We start from the raw sequence: 22,385 nt of genomic DNA, 5'->3' as shown, positions 1-22,385 counted from the left end.
TCTCTCGCTCAATTATGTCGCACAGACAACTATGCAGCCCACTGCCTCCTCCCCTCACTCCCACTTATTAACAGACAGGATTGTTCCTTACCGTTGCTTCTGTGTGTAGTAACATTTTATATATGAAATTGTGTGTGTATTAACATTTTATATATGAAATTGTGTGTGTAGTAACATTTATACATGAAAGTGTGTGTGTGTGTAGTAACATTTATATATGAAAGTGTGTGTGTATTAACATTTATATATGAACGTGTGTGTGTGTGTAGTAACATTTATATATGAAATTGTGTGTGTATTAACATTTATATATGAAAGTGTGTGTGTGTGTAGTAACATTTATGTATGAAAGTGTGTGTGTGTGTAGTAACATTTATATATGAAAGTGTGTGTGTGTGTGTGTGTAGTAACATTTATATATGAAAGTGTGTGTATATTAACATTTATATATGAAAGTGTGTGTGTGTGTAGTAACATTTATATATGAAAGTGTGTGTGTAGTAACATTTATATATGAAAGTGTGTGTGTGTGTAGTAACATTTATATATGAAAGTGTGTGTGTAGTAACATTTATATATGAAAGTGTGTGTGTGTGTAGTAACATTTATATATGAAAGTGTGTGTGTAGTAACATTTATATATGAAAGTGTGTGTGTGTGTGTGTGTGTGTGTGTGTGTGTGTGTGTGTGTGTGTGTGTGTGTGTGTGTGTGTGTGTGTGTGTGTGTGTGTGTGTGTGTGTGTGTGTGTGTGTGTGTGTGTGTGTGTGTAGTAACATTTTTATATGAAAGGGTGTGTGTAGTAACATTTATATATGAAAGTGTGTGTGTGTATTAAAACATTTATATATGAAAGTGTGTGTGTATTAACATTTATATATGAAAGTGTGTGTGTGTATTAACATTTATATATGAAAGTGTGTGTGTAGTAACATTTATATATGAAAGTGTGTGTGTATTAACATTTATATATGAAAGTGTGTGTGTGTGTGTGTGTGTGTAGTAACATTTATATATGAAAGTGTGTGTGTATTAACATTTATATATGAAAGTGTGTGTGTGTGTGTGTGTAGTAACATTTATATATGAAAGTGTGTGTGTATTAACATTTATATATGAAAGTGTGTGTGTGTGTGTGTGTGTGTGTGTGTGTGTGTGTGTGTGTGTGTGTGTGTGTGTGTGTGTGTGTGTGTGTGTGTGTGTGTGTGTGTGTGTGTGTGTGTGTGTGTGTGTGTGTGTGTGTGTGTGTGTAGTAACATTTATATATGAAAGTGTGTGTGTGTAGTAACATTTATATATGAAAGTGTGTGTGTAGTAACATTTATATATGAAAGTGTGTGTGTGTTTGTAACATTATGAAATTGTGTGTGTGTGTGTGTGTGTGTTTTGTATATGTGGTAAAATGTATATATGAAAGTGTGTGTATGTGTGTAGTAACATTTATATATGAAAGTGTGTGTGTGTGTGTGTGTGTGTGTAGTAACATTTATATATGAATGTGTGTGTGTGTGTGTGTGTGTAGTAACCTAGTTATATGGAATGACACAGGAAAAAGCCATGACAAGGTCTTACAGTAAGTAAGAAAATAGAACCCTGTCTACTAGAGTGCATCAAATCTATTGTGCATCCAGCATGAGGAAATCTGCATGTACCATACTGGGGGCTAAAGGCATAGGGGAAAATACACGACACAAATGAACTTGTCAGTTTTGCATTGCTGGTCTAATAGAATATGCGTGTTAGCTGAATTCTCGTGACTATTACAGGCATTTGAGAAATGCCCAGGTATATGGTCGCGATGTGCTGTCATTCATTTGTACACTTCATGGCATTTATTACACTATTTAGTATGACACTATCATCTATTAAACGGGGAGCTGTTTAGAACCAATATCCTTTGATTGATGTTAAATAGAAGGCTCCTATTGTTCCGGCTGTGTTGAATACAGCCCTCCTGATATAGCTAGTGTCTGCTTCCATGCCAGCCAGAGAGAGCCACAGTGCAGAGGCTCGGTGTTGCTCCGTACCCTGACTTGATAAGCCTGTTTCGGGCTGTTAATTTTGGAGTGGGGAGGGGGAATGGTGCTCTCACTCTCTCTTACTATCTCCTACCCACAATATGTCAATAACAATTACAGAATATTAGTCCAGCAGCAGGCTGCTGCGGTGGGGGGGGGAGGTACCAGGGCAGCATGAAGAGCCCAGAATGTTGTAAAGTTAAGTAGTGCATGAGCAGACATAATGTGGGATGTCTCTTCAGTCATGTCTGATTAGAGATGTAACTTAGCCCCCTAACTACGAGTCGTATTGATACTTATGACTGATAGGTGGGCTCTGCATTGTCAGGGGCGAATTGGGATGCTCCGTGCAACCCAGTCACAACTGATTGAAGATGTACTTGTTGCTTAGCTACTTAACTCCCAGTGTTATTGATGCTCACAGCTGGTAGGTGGGTTAAGTCTTATCAGGGATGAATTTGGAGGCGCTGTGCTGCCCAGTCACATCTGATTGGAGATTTAGCCTTTTCCTAGTACTAACTCCAAGGATGATTATTCACGCTTGAGATTAACATGAGTCTTCGCTGACTCCACACATTAAACTGCGTTGTTGCGTACACCTCTTGGAGGAGGGAATGCAACACCCTGCTACATCTAAACTCACCGTGGAGTGAAAACGTATGTGATTGTAGGTGTGGTGAAGGATGACAGAGGTAGAGAAAAATACAGTTAACAGGGAATTTATTATTCCTTAACACGGTAAAGTGGGGAACGGGCTGGGCGGAACCAAAGAAAGTAAAAGTTAGAGTCCCCTCTCCTACCTTACCTACCTTCCCACTTCTTATCTAACTTTAAACACCACCTGGCACTCAAACCAAAATTCAGGGGGTGGTCCGCCCAGGTCTTACCTAGTGTGCATAGACAGATTAAATACTACGAGTTATGTATGCCCATAGGCCTCTTGCCTAAACACTCCCAAGGTGCATTCCCCTTCCCACCCTGGGAACAAATGAATAATTACCAATACTTTAAGTGAAAAAATGTAATTAACCAAAAACACAAAGTCCTATTGGCATACACATACCTCTGGAGGAGCGGCTAAAACATGATATCCACAAAACATTTATTGACCACCACAACAATCAACACAGGACATAAAAATAAGCTATTTTCCCGAACACTCGCTTTCATCAAGCTGGAGAACGATTTGGTAATGAAGAGACAAGAGGGAGGGGTCAGAGCTCCAATCAGCGATGGGCCGACCAATCAGCTGCTTCTGGAATCCAGGAAGCCATTTCCTGAAATACACACACATACAAACCCACAACAACACAGAAACTGGGGGACGTAACATGCGTGATCATTTCAAGTTAAGTATAATGCCTCCCAAAGTTGTCCTTGTTTCTCAGACAGTTCTGTCCCTGAATATCTCCTTCATTTTCATTGGCTTCTTTTTCTGTACTTTGTGTCTAACAGAGTGTTTCCCCAATGTCACTATAGTCATTATGGGGGGCAGAATTCGACACTTGCAGCCTAGTGAGCGTGATTATCAATAAGGTGATTATCAATTAGTAATGAAGTGGCAAATCATCCTAACAGGCAGAACTAGTATTGTGTGGATGGAGAGGAAGCAGGAGCAGCCAGGGCAAATCACAGCACAGCGGGCAGGGATTTTTAAATCTATTCTATTTAACTAGGCAAGTCAGTTAAGAACAAACTCTTATTTTACAATGACTCCCTACCCCGGCCAAACCCTTCCCTAGCCTGGACAACGCTGGGCCAATTTTGCGCTGGTTGGATGTGATACAGCCCAGGATCGAACCAGGGTCTGTAGTGATGCCTCTAGCACTGAGATGCAGTGCCTTAGACCTCTGCGCCACTCTGGAGTGTTGGGCTGGGCTGCTTAATTCATAGGGCTGCAGAGCCAGTGTAGGCAGGCTCATCTTTCACACAAATGCATCCAAATGAAATAGCACTGCACAGGGCAGGGTCTCAAGCTTGATGACGAGTTTGGAGGGTACTATGGTGTTGTTCTTTTTTGTCCTGCCTCACATAATTGTCCTGTCTTTGCACATTGTTTTACAGTTGTCTGATGTGGGATGGCTATTAAACCAGCAATTGTAGATGGAAATCTGTCAGTTCAGACTTTTCCATGCACTTCATTAAATATTCATTGAGTACCTATTGAGAAGAGCATTTGATAGATTTTCTGTACATTGGTTGGTGGTTATACAGCTCAGTAGTGGTGTTGTTTCTGAGAAATTAGTGAGTGAGCGCACAGCACTCTGCTATGTTTACCCAAAGCCTGCCTCACAAATGGCACCCCATTCCCTATATAGTGCACTACTTTTGGTGCCATTTAGGATGTAACCACAATGTAGGGCCCTAACCTATTAGTACTCTGTTCTGTAGAAGATGAGACTCCAGAGGACCTGACCACTTCTCTCTCTGCTCTGATTTACCAACAGCCTTTTGTTTTTGTTTTTGTTTTCTCACCATCCCAAATCAAATAAAATTGTATTTGTCACATACACATGGTTAGCAGATGTTAATGTGAGTGTTGCGAAATGCTTGTGCTTCTAGTTCCGACAATGCAGTAATAACCAACGAGTAATCTAACCTAACAATTCCACAACTACTACCATATACACACAAGTGTAAAGGGATAAAGAATATGTACATAAAGATATATGAATGAGTGATGGTACAGAATGGCATAGGCAAGATGCAGTAGATGGTATCGAGTACAGTATATACATATGAGATGAGATGAGGGTATGTAAACATTATATTAAGTGGCATTGTTTAAAGTTGCTAGTGATACATTTTTTCCATCAATTTCCATTATTAAAGTGTATGGAGTTGAGTCAGTACTCAATGTTAGTGATGGCTGTTTAACAGTTTGATGGCCTTGAGATAGAAGCTGTTTTTCAGTCTCTCTGTCCCTGCTTTGATGCACCTGTACTGACCTCGCCTTCTGGATGATAGCGGGGTGAATAGGCAGTGGCTCGGGTGGTTGTTGTCCTTGATGATCTTTATGGCCTTCAAGTGACATCGGGTGGTGTAGGTGTCCTGGAGGGCAGGTAGTTTGCCCCTGGTGATGTGTTGTGCAGACCTCACTACCCTCTGGAGAGCCTTACGGTTGTGGGCGGAGCAGTTGCCATACCAGGCGGTGATACAGCCCGACAGGATGCTCTCGATTGTGCATCTGTAGAAGTTTTTGAGTGCTTTTGGTGACAAGCTAAATTCCTTCAGCCTCCTGAGGTTGAAGAGGCGCTGCTGCGCCTTCTTCACAACGCTGTCTGTGTGGGTGGACCAATTCAGTTTGTTCCTTGTGGGGCCCCATTGTTGAGGATCAGCGGAGGCGGCCTGGGGGGGGGGGGGCAGTCAGGAAGTCCAGTACCCAGTTGCACAGGGCAGGGTCTCAAGCTTGATGACGAGTTTGGAGGGTACTATGGTGTTAAATGCTGAGCTGTAGTCAATGAACAGCATTCTCACATAGGTATTCCTCTTGTCCAGATGGGTTAGGGCAGTGTGCAGTGTGGTTGCATTGTCTGTGGACCTATTGGGGCGGTAAGCAAATAATGACGGAAGTGAGTGCTACGGGGCGGTAGTCGTTTAGCTCAGTTACCTTAGCTTTCTTCCGAACAGGAACAATGGTGGCCCTCTTGAAGCATGTGGGAACAGCAGACTGGGATAAGGATTGATTGAATATTTCCGTAAACACACCAGCCAGCTGGTCTGCGCATGCTCTGAGGACGCGGCTGGGGATGCCGTCTGGGCCTGCAGCCGTGGGAGGGTTGACACGTTTAAATGTTTTGTGAAGGAGAGTCAGCAGGTTTTGGTAGCGGGCCGTGTCAATGGCACTGTATTGTCCTCAAAGCGAGCAAAAAAGTTATTTAGTCTGTCTGGGAGCAAGACATCCTGGTCCGCGACGGGGCTGGTTTTCTTTTTGTAATCCGTGATTGACTATAGACCCGTTGAATTGCGACTCTACTTTGTCTCTATACTGACTCTTAGCTTGTTTGATTGCCTTGCGGAGGGAATAGCTACACTGTTTGTATTCGGTCATGTTTCCGGTCACCTTGCCCTGATTAAAAGCAGTGGTCTATCACTCATCTATCTTTGCTCCCATTTCACCCTCTGTTTGTTACCAATCTGAAACCCTACTAAACTCACTATTATCCTCTACCATCCTAAACACTGCTAACCTCAATATTTCCCTAAACCCTGCTAACTTCACACTATGATCATCTGGGTACAGCCATGGTCTCTTGTTTTACATTTCCCTGCAGAGTTGAGACTTCATGGAGCTTTGTAAAGCTGCACTTCCTACTGCACTGCCTGCCTCTAAAAGGGTGTGTGCATATGTTTCATAGCTACCTACTTGTATACACTATACAGCACCTTACAGTGATCTATAGCATAAGGGCTTATGCAATATGTATGTATCGTCGCTAGCTATACCTGCATACGAGGCCCTCTGTTCCACTAGGAGCTGAAAGAAATAACTATACTGTACCTGCATTCAGTTCCTAGGTTATCTATACCATATGGACTTATGTCATCTGTATGTACTGTACAATATGTACTGTTAACTTGACTGTACCCTATTTCTTATGTAGTGCACTACTTTTGACTAATGCCCATACAGCTCTGGTCAAAAGTAGTGCACTATGTAGGGAATAGGGTGCCATTTGGGACATAATCCACATCACCTCCATACATCAATTAATGTAATGTAGGGAAAATGTAAGCAAGACCCAAGACAGTCCAGTCTACCCTGGTTAGTTCATGATGTATAGTATTGTATTGCTGCAGTCTATTTTAGAGACTGCTCATGGTGCTTTGTTTCTTTATAAAGTCTTTTTTTGGAAGTAACAGAAGATGATGAATGGTGTGAGTCACATTGCAAAACATGTTTCCCTGCTAGAAGAGCAAAACTTTTCTTATTATTGTTATCATATAAAATTGAAATATAGCTTCTACTTCTAAGTTGTTCTTTCTCTTCTAAGATAAGAAATAAGTTTCTCTATTATTATTACTGTTATCATCTAATATATACATATAGCTTTGGGTTATGGAGGAGGAGGTGCATTATCTACACTAAATTCCAACATCATGGGCATTAATATGGAGTTGGTCCCACTTTGCTGCTATTACAGCCACCACTCATCTGGGAAGGCTTTCCACCAGATGTTGGAACATTGCTGCGGGGACTTGCTTCCATTCAGCCACAAGAGCATTAGTGAGGTTGGGCAATTAGGCCTGGCTTGCAGTCGGCATTCCAATTCATCCCAAAGGTGTTTGATGGGGTTGAGGTCAGGGCCCTGCGCAGGCCAGTCAAGTTCTTCCACACCGATCTTGACAAACCATTTCTGCATGGACCTCGTTTTGTGCATGGGTGCATTGTCATGCTGAAACAGGAAATAGCCTTCCCCAAACTGTTGCCATAAAGTTGGAAGCAAAGAATTGTTTAAAATGTAATTGTATGCTGTAGCATTAAGATTTTCCTTCACTGGAACTAAGGGGCCTAGCCCGAACCATGAAAAACTGCCCCAGACCATTATTCCTCCTCCACCAAACTTCACAGTTGACACTATGCATTGGGACAGGTAGCATTCTCCTGGCATCCACCAAACCCTGTCGGACTGCCAGAAGGTGAAGCGTGATTCATCACTCCAGAGAGTGCGTTTCCACTGCTCCAGAGTTCAATGGCGGCAAGCTTACACCACTCCTGCCGACACTTGGCATTGTGCATGGTGATCAAAGGCTTGTGTGCGGCTGCTCAGCCATGGAAACCCATTTCTTGAAGCTCCCAAAGAAACAGTTATTGTGCTGAGGTTGCTTCCAGAGGTAGTTTGGAACTCGGTAGTGGGGGTTGCAACTGAGGAAAGATTATTTTTACGCGCTACGAGCTTCAGCACTTGGAAGTCCTGTTCTGTGACCTTGTATGGCATACCACTTCGCGGCTGAGCCATTGTTGTTCCTAGACTTTCCACTTCACAATAACAGCACTTACAGTTGACCCGGGCAACTCTAGCAGGGCAGAAATTTGACTAACTGACTTGTTGGAAAGGTGGCATCCTATGACAGTGCCGTGTTGAAAGTCACTGTGCTCTTCAGTAAGGCCATTCTACTGCCAATGTTTGTCTGTGGAGATTGCATGGCTGTGTGCTCGATATTATACACCTGTCAGCAACGGGTGTGTCTGAAATAGCCGAATCCACTCATTTGAAGGGGTGTCCACATGCTTTTGTATATATATATATAATGTGTATTCAAACTGTATTCAAACTGAATATAATGGTGTCCGTTGCTGTGGCGAGTCTGAGAGATGTGGTCCTATCTACACTGGAACACTGCAGTAATTTATGACAAGAGAAAGACAAAATAGTGTGCCATTTTCTTGTTTCCATTGCACAGGCAAATAATGGCAGTTCTCCCAGGGGCTACCTCGGTATAAGCCCCTGGCTCCATAGACTGATGACACACATTTATACAATTGCTCTCGCTTTGATAGACTTATCCTCCCTCCAGTCAAACTCATCATATCACTGAGTTTGTATGCAGACCAAATGGCACCCTATTCCCTATTTAGTGCGTTTGACCGGGCCCATAAAAGTATTGCACTATATAGGCAATAGGGGTGCCATTTGGGACCCATCCTGAGACTGTAGACTGCACTTCAACCCAGACCATTTTGTTTTAACTGACACTGTAAGGAGATTTACTCTTCTCTACTGTATGTCTCATGTGCTTAGTCTATAAGAAAACATGCTTATTGAGCAGAAAGGAGGACTAGACTGGTTTATTACGGTGCGGCTGGCCCCTAAACTATATCTGTCTTATAACTAATTCTCATCAAATTAAAATAGGGGCACTTACTTAATTCAGTTACATTTGAAGTTTTGTTTCAAATTTTCTGGGGCTGGGCACTATTTTCACTACTACTCACGTCACCCCGCTCCTCCGCTCTCTCCACTGGCTTCCAGTTGAAGCTCGCATCCGCTACAAGACCATGGTGCTTGCCTACGGAGCTGTGAGGGGAACGGCACCTCAGTACCTCCAGGCTCTGATCAGGCCCTACACCCAAATAAGGGCACTGCGTTCATCCACCTCTGGCCTGCTCGCCTCCCTACCACTGAGGAAGTACAGTTCCCGCTCAGCTCAGTCAAAACTGTTCGCTGCTCTGGCTCCCCAATGGTGGAACAAACTCCCTCACGACGCCAGGACAGCGGAGTCAATCACCACCTTCCGGAGACACCTGAAACCCCACCTCTTTAAGGAATACCTAGGATAGGATAAAGTAATCCTTCTCACCCCCCCCCCCCTTAAAATATTTAGATGCACTATTGTAAAGTGGTTGTTCCACTGGATGTCATAAGGTGAATGCACCAATTTGTAAGTCGCTCTGGATAAGAGCGTCTGCTAAATGACTTAAATGTAATGTAAATGTAGTCTTCTCCACTTTGGAATGGGGGCCCAGCTTTGTGTCATAGAACCAATGCTCATTTAAATGAAAAATAGGAGCCAGCACTCACTTAATTCAGTTGCACTGTTCACTGCTAAAATGTTCTTTAACAAGCAACATATCCTAACAGAGCACAACTTTCATTGAGCACATTTGGTTAAGAAAGTGTTGGAAGCTGTCGGCATGGCATAAGCTAATGGGGATCGGAATAAAGACTAAAGCACATTCTCTTGTCATTCTGATAGAACTACTGCTGCCATGCCATCTCTCTGCCTTCATCTCTCTCTCTCTCTCATCATCAGGTTTATTAATCAGTCCCTTCAGATCTCATGTCCAAACAGATGCATGCACATCTAATGCAATCTGATATGATTGCATCAGTGATTATGACGTTCCCCGGAGTGTTTAGTTTACACCATAGCCAGCCCTGTCAATCAAGCCAAGACATGACGATAAATTGTGTTTTCCGAACTCCATCCTAGCATGATTAATTGGAGAGACGTCTCCGGGAGATGTGATATGGCACGTCCTCTCTACCAGCTTCAGCAGCTTTTTCCCGGAGCCCTGCATTCCCAATTCACAGGCCACTTCTTTTGTCTGTCTGTATGCTGCAATTTCCATCCCTCCTGACCCTAAAATAGATCTAATACTACCTTAATGGCAGGCTCAGCTGATCAAGTTCCTTTCCAAGAGGGCAGAGGAGGAAGGAAGGCTCTGTTCAAGTTGTCATATATTTCATCAAAGGAGGAGAGGCAATTCAATCTGGAGACAACCCGGGAGAGCTGGAGATTACACCAACCCTAAACTGAATTTATTTCCCATCGTATTGGTGTACTGTGTTTTCAGAATGGAATTTTATCTGCAGCAGGATTCACTGAACAAGATTGCTTTTAACAAGGATTTCATTTCAACACTTTGTATTGTTTAAAGATGGATTAGATGGAAAGATGAGCTGCCTTTTTAGAGCAACAGGGGATCTGTGTTTACACTGCAGGCTTCATCCACATTATTTGGAATTCACCATTTCCCAGAAGAAGACATGTTTTTTGAAACGCGTCGTTGGTACGCAAATTCAATTAAGGCTTATTTTGCTGCAGGCTTCTAACTTTATAATTTATTTTATTTAGTTCTCAGCATTTCCCTATCCATGAATATAATCCTTGTCAACTAGTTTGAGATCACAAAAGTGAGGAATGTTTTTCATTACATGTAATACAGCCAAGAAGCTGACTGTAGTTTTGGACTATTGGGCCATTTGTCCGGATCTGAGTGGTGTTCCCTTGATTTCAGAGGAAGCATATGCTCATTTCAGGAGATGCACCATTGGAGTGGGCCAGATGGCTCGTGGTTAATTTAGCATGAACCAGCACCACCATGGACGAGCACCACCTTTCTCTGCTCAAAAACAATCCATGATTATACTGTTGATCGATCATTGTCTGGCTGCCACAGAGACAATGAAAGCTGTGGCTTTCATAATATTCCATATTATGCAGTAGAGTGACTCAATTGAGCATTGACATAGGATATTCCCATTAGAGATACACTAGGGGAAGGAAGAGATGAATAGGATAACATGGCGGATGTGATCACAACACTGGATTGGATTTACTGTCAACGTATCCTATATTGTATGGATAGGGTGACAACAGTTATGTGAAGCTGGGTGTCTGACACTGTATCCCTAGTTGGGCTTTGTAAGAATCCTCTGCCATTGGTGTCCTAGATGTGAAACGAAGATCTATGGGTGAGATTCAGATGAAGACAGCGGGACATTTTCAATTGTCTCTTCTGCCTGTTACTCTCTTCTCATATTGGGAATCTCAAATGTTAAAACAGAAATAAATGGCTCTCTTATGACAGAGCAGAGGCTCCTGATTGCAAGAAGGATGAGCATGATCAGAGTGAATGCAGAAGCAGCAGATAGAGGCCCAGTGCTCCAGCGGTGGTAAGCTGGTGCTTCATTGCTCGTGCATGGCAGGCGCCATGGGAGGTGCTTTAGGTTGGATGGTGTTGATGGATGCCGGGGCTGCAACACATTCTTTCAACTTTTCAAAAAGCGTTTGAGATGCGGCCTGTCAAAATTCCACGCAGTGCCGAGTCTCAGCGCCACCTCCGCCACTTTAATGTCAGAGTCATGAAAGTGTCAGGGGAACCTTTCTTTCTCTCTCCCTCTTGCAAAATTGAAATCAGAGCTTTAGGCAAAGCAATTGTCGCTCTGGCACATGGTTACGGAGAGGCTGATCAACAGATGGAGAGATTGCGGAGAGAGAGCGAGGGAGAGTCTTGTCTCCCATCTTAGATACATCTGTCTGAACTTCATTAAAATGGGATCATAACAGCTACGTTTCTATTTATCTGTGACAGGGATAACAGTCAACAAGCACTTAACATCAGTGTCATCCAGGTACAGTAGTGGATGATGTTGGACATGATCTGTGTACTTTGTTTCTGCTGCTGCCCTTTGTTCAGTCTGACTTATAACTTAATTTGAGACAATCTGGGAGCCATGCTCTCTCGCACTCTCTCTCTCTCAATTCAATTCAAGGGGCTTTATTGGCATGGGAAACATATGTTAACATTGCCAAGGCAAGTGAAATAGATAAACAAAAGTGAAATAAACAATAAAAAATTTACAAGTAAACATTCCACAAAAGTTCCAAAAGAATAAAGACATTTAAAATGTTATATTATGTCTATATACAGTTTGTAACAATGTGCAAATAGTTAAACTACAAAAGGAAATTAAATAAATATGGGTTGTATATACAATGGTGTTTGTTATTCACTGGTTGCTCTTTTCAAATGGCAACAGGTCACACATGTTGCTGCTATGATGGCACACTGTGGTATTTCCCCTAATAGATATGGGAGTTTATTTAAAAAATGATTTATTTAAAAAATGTGTGGGTCTGTGTAATCTGAGGGAACTATGCGTCTCTGATATGGTCATACATTTGGCAGGAGGTTAGGAAGTGCAGCTCAGTTTCCACCTCGTTTTGTAGGCTATGTGCACACTGCCCGTCTTCTCTTGAAAGCCAGGTCTGCCTACGGCGACCTTTCTCAATAGCAAAGCCATGCTCATGGAGTCTGTACATAGTCAAAGCTTTCCTTAATTTTGGGTGAGACACAGTGGTCAGGTATTCTGTTACTGTGTACTCTCTGTTTAGGGCAAAATAGCATTCTAGTTTGCTCAGTTTTTTTGTTAATTACTTGACACATTGGAAATAATTATCTTTATGTTTTCCCATGATTTGTTTGGGTCTAAGTGTGTTGCATTCCTGGGGTCTGTTTGTGAACAGAGCTACATAAACCAGCTTGCTGATGGGACTCTTCTCCAAGTTAATCTCTCTGTAGGTGATGGCTTTGTTATGGAAGGTTTGGGAATCGCTTCCTTTCAGGTGGTTGTGGAATTTAATGGCTCTTTTCTCGATTTTGATAATTAGCGAGTATCGGCTAAAATCTGGTGTTTCAATTCGTTTTTTCCCCCCATTTGGTGAATTATTGGTTGGTGAGCAGAGCCCACAACCATAAAGGGCAATGAAAACTTTGCCTTTGTTTTGGTTTGTCAATTAGGGTGTGCAGGATGAACATCCCAAAGCTGAGGATGATGTTAAAGAGTTTAAGTACAGCCAATTGGAATTTCTGGTCTGTATATTTTAAATTTCATGTAGGATACCATCAACATCACGGGCCTTTTTGGGTTGGAGGGTTTGTGCTTTGTCCTGTAGTTCATTCAATGTAATTTGGAGAATCCAGTGGGTTCTGGTTGTCTTTAATAGCTGACTCTAAGATTTGTAATTTATCATGCATATGTTTTTGCTGATTGTTCTTTGTTATAGAGCCAAAAAGATTGGAGAAGTGGTTAATCCACACATCTCCTTTTTGGACAGATAACTCTTTGTGTTGTTGTTTGTTTAGTGTGTTCCAATTTTCCGAGAAGTGGTTAGTCTATGGATTCTTCAAATACACTGAGCTGATTTCTGATGTGCTCTTCCTTCTTTTTCCATAGTGTATTTCTGTATTGTTTTAATGATTCACCATAGTGAAGGCGTAGACTCAGGTTTTCTGAGTCTCTATGTTTTTGGTTGGATAGGTTTCTCAGTTTCTTTTTGCATTCTTCATCAAACATTGTCATTCATTGTCATTGTTGTTAATTTTCTTAGGTTCTCTGCTTGAAATGTTCAGATTTGACAGGGAAGCTGAAAGGTCAAATATACTGTTTAGGCTTTCTACTCCCAAGTTTATACCTTCCCTATTACAGATATAAGTTTTGTCCATTAAGTTGTCTAAAAGGGATTGAATTAGTTGTTGCTTAATTGTTTTTGGTAGGTTTCTACACTGCTATCCATCTATAGAATTTCTTAAAATTGTGCAGTTCCTTTGGCTTTGATGCATTGTGATTGAGTATTGCTCTGTTCAGGTATACTGAGATTTTGCAATGATCTGATATGGGTGATGGTGGGCTGACTGTGAATGCTCAGAGAGACTCTGGGTTGAGGTCAGTGATAAAGTAATCTAAAGTACTACTGCCAAGGGATGAGCTGTAGGTGTACCTAGCATAGGAGTCTCCTTGAAGCCTACCATTGACTATGTACAGAACCAGCATGAGACAGAGCTACAGGAGTTTTTGTTGGTTGTCTTGTCATAGTTTTGTCTAGAGGTGCATATTTGGGAGGGGATACTGTCACCTCCAGGTAGGTGTTTGTCCCCCTTTGTGTTTAAGAGTGTCAGGTTCTTGTCCAGTTCTGGTGACAGTGTAACAGTGTGAATTTAAGTCACCACAAACTAGTACATGTCTCTGGGCCTGGAAATGGTTGATCTCCCCTTCAAAGATGGAGAAGCTGTCATCGTTAAAGTATGGGGATTCTAGTGGGGGTATATAGGTAGCACACATGAGGAAATGTTTTTCTGTTGAGATCATTTCCTTATTCATTTCTAGCCAGATGTAAAATGTTCCTGTTTTCACTCATTTAATAGAGAGGGTCAGGTCTGCTCTACTAATTAGCATACCCCCCGAGTCTTTTCCCTGTTTCACAACTTGGAGTTTGTTGGATTGGACTACCAGCTCTCTGGGCAACCAGTGGGCCCATCTCCTCTATACCATGTTTCTTGTGGGATGAAAATGTTTGATTTTTCCAATTTCTTTGATGAAGTCTGGGTTCCTGCTCTTTCTCCTCGAGTGGATGTGTGGGAGTTGTCAGGAAAGCTATCGGGGGAGCTATCGGAAGGGGTTGGGATCTGTTGGGTTGGTGGGTCCTGTATTGTCTGTCCTATTGTGGTGTTGAGGTGGTCCGGGTCTGAGGTGGGCTGTTTTGCTGGCTTCTATGGGGGAGTGTCCTGCTCTCTTTCACACCTCAGCTTTCTCACCTCCTTCTTCACCGCTGGTAGCTGTGCCATGTGTTTCTCACCTCCTCCTTCACTGCATTTAGCTGTGCCATGTGTCTCTCCCTCTTCCTTCACTGCTGTTAGCTGTGCCATGTGTTTCTCACCTCCTCCTTCACCGCTGTTAGCTGTGCCATGTGTCTCTCACCTCCTCCTTCACTGCTGGTAGCTGTGCCATGTGTCTCTCACCTCCTCCTTCACTGCTGGTAGCTGTGCCATGTGTTTCTCACCTCCTCCTTCACTGCTGTTAGCTGTGCCATGTGTTTCTCACCTCCTCTTTCACTGCTGTTAGCTGTGCCATGTGTCTCTCCCTCCTCCTTCACTGATGTTAGCTGTGCCATGTGTTTCTCACCTCCTCCTTCACCGCTGTTAGCTGTGCCATGTGTCTCTCACCTCCTCCTTCACTGCTGTTAGCTGTGCCATGTGTTTCTCACCTCCTCCTTCACTGCTGTTAGCTGTGCCATGTGTTTCTCTCTCTCCTCCTTCACTGCATTTAGCTGTGCCATGTGTTTCTCACCTCCTCCTTCACTGCTGTTAGCTGTGCCATGTGTCTCTCCCTCTTCCTTCACTGCTGTTAGCTGTGCCATGTGTTTCTCACCTCCTCCTTCACTGCTGTTAGCTGTGCCATGTGTCTCTCACCTCCTCCTTCACTGCTGGTAGCTGTGCCATGTGTTTCTCACCTCCTCCTTCACTGCTGTTAGCTGTGCCATGTGTTTCTCCCTCCTCCTTCACTGATGTTAGCTGTGCCATGTGTTTCTCACCTCCTCCTTACATTTACATTTACATTTAAGTCATTTAGCAGACGCTCTTATCCAGAGCGACTTCACCGCTGTTAGCTGTGCCATGTGTCTCTCACCTCCTCCTTCACTGCTGGTAGCTGTGCCATGTGTTTCTCACCTCCTCCTTCACTGCTGTTAGCTGTGCCATGTGTTTCTCTCTCTCCTCCTTCACTGCATTTAGCTGTGCCATGTGTTTCTCACCTCCTCCTTCACTGCTGTTAGCTGTGCCATGTGTTTCTCACCTCCTCCTTCACTGCTGTTAGCTGTGCCATGTGTTTCTCACCTCCTCCTTCACCGCTGGTAGCTGTGCCATGTGTTTCTCACCTCCTCCTTCACTGCATTTAGCTGTGCCATGTGTTTCTCACCTCCTCCTTCACTGCTGTTAGCTGTGCCATGTGTTTCTCACCTCCTCCTTCACCGCTGTTAGCTGTGCCATGTGTCTCTCACCTCCTCCTTCACTGCTGGTAGCTGTGCCATGTGTCTCTCCCTCCTTCATTGCATTTGCTGTGCCATGTTTCTCTGCCTCCTCCTTCACTACATTTAGCTGTGCCATGTGTTTCTCACCTCCTCCTTCACTGCTGTTAGCTGTGCCATGTGTTTCTTCTCACCTCCTCCTTCACTGCTGTTAGCTGTGCCATGTGTTTTTCACCTCCTCCTTCACCGCTGTTAGCTGTGCCATGTGTTTCTCACCTCCTCCTTAACTGCTGTTAGCTGTGCCATGTGTTTCTCACCTCCTCCTTCACGGCTGTTAGCTGTGCCATGTGTTTCTCACCTCCTCCTTAACTGCTGTTAGCTGTGCCATGTGTTTCTCACCTCCTCCTTCACTGCTGGTAGCTGTGCCATGTGTCTCTCCCTCCTCCTTCACCGCTGTTAGCTGAGCCATGTGTTTCTCACCTCCTCCTTCACCGCTGTTAGCTGTGCCATGTGTTTCTCACCTCCTCCTTCACTGCTGTTAGCTGAGCCATGTGTTTCTCACCTCCTCCTTCACCGCTGTTAGCTGTGCCATGTGTCTCTCCCTCCTCCTTCACTGCATTTAGCTGCGCCATGTGTTTCTCACCTCCTTCTTCACTGCTGGTAGCTGTGCCATGTGTTTCTCACCTCCTCCTTCACTGCATTTAGCTGCGCCATGTGTTTCTCACCTCCTTCTTCACTGCTGGTAGCTGTGCCATGTGTTTCTCACCTCCTCCTTCACTGCTGGTAGCTGTGCCATGTTTTTCTCACCTCCTCCTTCACCGCTGTTAGCTGTGCCATGTGTCTCTCCCTCCTCCTTCACCGCTGTTAGCTGTGCCATGTGTCTCTCACCTCCTCCTTCACGCTGTTAGCTGTGCCATGTTTTTCTCACCTCCTCCTTCACCGCTGTTAGCTGTGCCATGTGTCTCTCACCTCCTCCTTCACCGCTGTTAGCTGTGCCATGTGTCTCTCCCTCCTCCTTCACCGCTGTTAGCTGTGCCATGTGTTTCTCACCTCCTCCTTCACCGCTGTTAGCTGTGCCATGTGTCTCTCACCTCCTCCTTCACCGCTGTTAGCTGTGCCATGTGTCTCTCACCTCCTCCTTCACCGCTGTTAGCTGTGCCATGTGTCTCTCACCTCCTCCTTCACCGCTGTTAGCTGTGCCATGTGTCTCTCACCTCCTCCTTCACCGCTGTTAGCTGTGCCATGTGTTTCTCACCTCCTCCTTCACCGCTGTTAGCTGTGCCATGTTTTTCTCACCTCCTCCTTCACCGCTGTTAGCTGTGCCATGTGTCTCTCACCTCCTCCTTCACCGCTGTTAGCTGAGCCATGTGTCTCTCCCTCCTCCTTCACCGCTGTTAGCTGTGCCATGTGTTTCTCACCTCCTCCTTCACCGCTGTTAGCTGTGCCATGTGTCTCTCACCTCCTCCTTCACCGCTGTTAGCTGTGCCATGTGTCTCTCACCTCCTCCTTCACCGCTGTTAGCTGTGCCATGTGTTTCTCACCTCCTCCTTCACCGCTGTTAGCTGTGCCATGTGTCTCTCACCTCCTCCTTCACCGCTGTTAGCTGTGCCATGTGTCTCACCTCCTCCTTCACCACTGTTAGCTGTGCCATGTTTTTCTCACCTCCTCCTTCACCGCTGTTAGCTGTGCCATGTGTCTCTCACCTCCTCCTTCACCGCTGTTAGCTGTGCCATGTTTTTCTCACCTCCTCCTTCACCGCTGTTAGCTGTGCCATGTGTCTCTCCCTCCTCCTTCACTGCTGGTAGCTGTGCCATGTGTTTCTCACCTCCTCCTTCACTGCTGTTAGCTGTGCCATATGTTTCTCACCTCCTCCTTCACTGCTGTTAGCTGTGCCATGTGTTTCTCACCTCCTCCTTCACTGCTGTTAGCTGTGCCATGTGTCTCTCACCTCCTCCTTCCCTGCTGTTAGCTGTGCCATGTGTTTCTCACCTCCTCCTTCACTGCTGGTAGCTGTGCCATGTGTTTCTCACGTCCTCCTTCACTGCTGTTAGCTGTGCCATGTGTTTCTCACCTCCTCATTCACCGCTGGTAGCTGTGCCATGTGTCTCTCCCTCCTCCTTCACTGCATTTAGCTGTGCCATGTGGTCCTCTCTCTTCTCCTTAAGTTCTCTCACCTCAGTCCGGAGTGCAGCCCGTTCTCTCAGACAGCTGTCCACCTCCCACCCCCCGGGTCTTGTTGAGGGGGGGGGGTGTTGTTTTGCTGGTCTGGTTTGTTCTGTCTGGATTGTGTGGACTAGCTCTCTGAGCTCCACCATGTCTCTCTCCAGCTCAGTGAATTTATCCCTCTCAATGATGGAGGAGCATTGCAGTTGTGGGCCCTGGGTGTGTTCAGTGCTGGCGGGGTGTGATCAGACTCACTCAGGGTGGGGGCGTCGTCACTGATAGAGAGATTTTCCTGCTGTGCACTCTTTGATCCTGTAAAAGTCCTGCTGGAACTGCTCGAGGATGCCTTGCATCATTACTGTCCCAGACTTGTACACGTTGACAGAGGTTCTTTCAATTTCCTCAATGTCTAGTATTCTGAGTTTCCACCCTGGGCCAATACCCTCTCTCTTGACATTAAGTTAAGTTGCTTATGTTCCCCTCTTTGTAGCAGTCAGCAAATAGTTTCTCTGGATTGTCCTTGAGGAGCTTATTTTTGTACTTATTCCGTGCCATGTTATTTTTAATATCCAAAGGTTACTGCACAGGGATACGCCATGGTGCAGGGGGCTTCAAAGGGCTCTGCATTTGGGTAAGGGAGGCTGTGAAACTGCTGCATTGCTAGGCTCAATAGTTTTCACACATTTCACTTTACACTTCAGTGCTAATTGAAGTTGCAGCCAGGCCTGCTCTGTTCTAGCAGCTTGGTAGCCTTATTTACTACGTTGTATATAAACAAATTACTTATAGATTATTGTATTTTACTTTTTGGCTTCAGAAGTAGGTTCAGACTAAACATAATTTTGCGTTGGATGGTATTACCAGGTTTCGGTTTGTTATAATTGTTTTCTTGATAGTTCTTGGTAGTAAGAATCCAATCAGTTAATTTTGTCCAAAATCAAGGTTTTAGGTATGAACTTTTGATTTGGTTTGAATGTTTTGATATAGAGGGTAGTCTCCTGTATAAGTGTATCAACATTTATCCCACTATAATTCTATTGTTTTTGCAGAATAACTCAGGAGCTCATGAGCACATGATCTCTCTCTCTGTGTGTCTCTGTCTACCTCCTTTTACCACTCTCTCTCGCTGCCTCTTGATAAGACACATGATGTTTTAATGCTGTGATCTAGAGAGAAAGGCTCATCAACATGGGGAGACCTGACCTTAGGTCGGAGGAGAGATAGGACAATTAGATTCAATGATGGTGGAGAAGTGGGGACATGTATCTTTACCTTGGCCTTTATTACCCTCCAAACAATGTTTATAGGTTTCACTATTCAGAGAGAAAGCAAGCGATTGGGCAATTTGTCATGCCACTGTGTCATGAGCCTCAACATAACAGCCATTACACTGACCACTTACTCTGTTTATGCGTACCAAATGGCACCCTATTCCCTTTATAGTACACTACTTTTATTGGACCCTTGTCAAAAATAGTGCACTGTCAATGAAATAGGGTGCCAATTTGGACACTTCCACAGATACAGGGTTTGTCACTCTGTTAGTTGCTGATTTGGTGATCCACAGTCGCCGAAGACATCAGAAGGGGTGAGAAATAGAGTGATCATCTCACTCAGATTTTAGTTGAATTTTGGAGTTAGCTTGTTAGCAAAATACAGTCAACAGCTCAAATTTCACTCCAAGCAGGGCTCTGGCTAATAAGAGCCAAGGTGTGTCAAAATCCTCAAGCCTCAGTCATGGATCTCATCATTTCAATGTAATTTCATCGTGATCAATACTGAATGTGTGACAATTTAGTGTGGGCACATCTTTAATTGATTATTTACATTTCCCCCACCAGGAGTAGTAGAGTGGATAGACTAGGACACATGCAAGACTAGAGAAATGAGCACTGACCCTAGTCTCAAATGGCTCCCTATTCCCTATATAGCGCACTACTTTTGACCAGGGTCCATAGTAGAGGTCGACCGATTAATCGTAATGGCCGATTAATTAGGGCAGATTTCAAGTTTTCATAACAATCTGAAATCTGTATTTTTGGACACCGATTTGGCCGATTATTTATTATTATTTAACTAGGCAAGTCAGTTAAAAAAGTGTTTTTTTCTATTTTTTTTAATCATACCCCCTTTTCTCCCCAATTTCGTGGTATCCAATTGTTAGTAGTTACTATCTTGTCTCATCGCTACAACTCCCGTACGGGCTCGGGAGAGACGAAGGTCGAAAGCCATGCGTCCTCCGAAACACAACCCAACCAAGCCGCACTGCTTCTTAACATAGCACATCCAACCCGGAAGCCAGTCGCTCCAATGTGTCGGAGGAAACACCGTGCACCTGGCCCACCACAGGAGTCGCTAGTGCGCGATGAGACAAGGATATCCCTACCAGGGAAAAACCCTCCCTAGCCCGGACGGCGCTAGGCCAATTGTGCGTCACCCCACGGACCTCCCGGTTGCGGCCGGCTGCGACAGAGCCTGGCGCAAACCCAGAGTCTCTGGTGGCACAGCTAGCACTGCGATGCAGTGCCCTAGACCACTGTGTCACCCGGGAGGCCCAGCACATTCTTATTTTCAATGACGGCCTAGGAACGGTGGGTTAACTTTTATTTTTATTTTATTTTTTTATTTCACCTTTATTTAACCAGGTAGGCTAGTTGAGAACAGGTTCTCATTTGCAACTGCGACCTGGCCAAGATAAAGCATAGCAGTGTGAACAGACAACACAGAGTTACACATGGAGTAAACAATTAACAAGTCAATAACACAGAGTAAAAAAGGGGAGTCTATATACAATGTGTGCAAAAGGCATGAGGAGGTAGGCGAATAATTACAATATTGCAGATTAACACTGGAGTGATAAATGATCATGTACAGGTAGAGATATTGGTGTGCAAAAGAGCAGAAAAGTAAATAAATAAAAACTGTGGGGATGAGGTAGGTGAAAATGGGTGTGCTATTTACCAATAGATTATGGACAGCTGCAGCGATCGGTTAGCTGATCAGCTAGCTGATGTTTGAAGTTGGTGAGGGAGATAAAAGTCTCCAACTTCAGCAATTTTTGCAATTCGTTCCAGTCACAGGCAGCAGAGTACTGGAACGAAAGGCGGCCGAATGAGGTGTTAGCTTTAGGGATGATCAATGAGATACACCTGCTGGAGCGCGTGCTACGGATGGGTGTTGCCATCGTGACCAGTGAGCTGAGATAAGGCGGAGCTTTGCCTAGCATGGCCTTGTAGATGCCTGAAGCCAGTGGGTCTGGCGACGAATATGTAGCGAGGGCCAGCCGACTAGAGCATACAAGTCGCAGTGGTGGGTAGTATAAGGTGCATTAGTGACAAAACGGATGGCACTGTGATAAACTGCATCCAGTTTGCTGAGTAGAGTGTTGGAAGCAATTTTGTAGATGACGTCGCCGAAGTCGAGGATCGGTAGGATAGTCAGTTTTACTAGGGTAAGCTTAGCAGCGTGAGTGAAGGAGGCTTTGTTGCGGAATAGAAAGCCGATTCTTGATTTGATTTTCGATTGGAGATGTTTGATATGGGTCTGGAAGGAGAGTTTGCAGTCTAGCCAGACACCTAGGTACTTATAGGTGTCCACATATTCAAGGTCGGAGCCATCCAGTGTGGTGATGCTAGTCGTCGTTCAGGGGCAGAATGACAGATTTTTACCTTGTCAGCTCGGGGGATTCAATCTTGCAACCTTACAGTTAACTGGTCCAATGCTCTAACCACCTGATTACATTGCACTCCACAAGGAGCCTGCCTGTTACGCGAATGCAGTATAAGCCAAGGTAAGTTGCTAGCTAGCATTAAACTTATCTTATAAAAAACAATCAATCAATCATTATCACTAGTTAACTACACATGGTTGATGATATTACTAGTTTATCCAGCATGTCCTGCTTTACATATAATCGATGCGGTGCGTATCGTTGCTCCAATGTGTACCTAACCATAAACATCAATGCCTTTCTTAGAATCAATACACAGAAGTATATATTTTTAAACCTGCAAATTAAGCTAAAAGAAATTCAGGTTAGCAGGCAATAATAACTAGGTGAAATTGTGTCACTTCTCTTGCGTTCATTGCACGCAGAGTCAGGTTATATGCAACAGTTTGGGCCGACTAATTTGACATAATTATGACATAATATTGAAGGTTGTGCAATGTAACAG

The 22,385-nt window shown here is 44.2% G+C and overlaps 1 protein-coding gene across 1 annotated transcript in view; it reads left to right on the top strand.

The window, feature by feature from the left end:
- The window catches only part of LOC124035256 (zinc finger matrin-type protein 4-like), a 210,957-nt gene that overhangs the window by 169,013 nt on the left and 19,559 nt on the right, over nucleotides 1–22,385 (top strand). The gene's annotated exons all lie outside the window — the stretch shown is intronic.

This window comes from Oncorhynchus gorbuscha, linkage group LG05, assembly GCF_021184085.1.
Source record: "Oncorhynchus gorbuscha isolate QuinsamMale2020 ecotype Even-year linkage group LG05, OgorEven_v1.0, whole genome shotgun sequence".
Lineage (NCBI taxonomy): Eukaryota > Metazoa > Chordata > Actinopteri > Salmoniformes > Salmonidae > Oncorhynchus > Oncorhynchus gorbuscha.
Note: the sequence above shows the minus strand (reverse complement) of the source record. Positions and strands in the feature narration are given on the sequence as shown.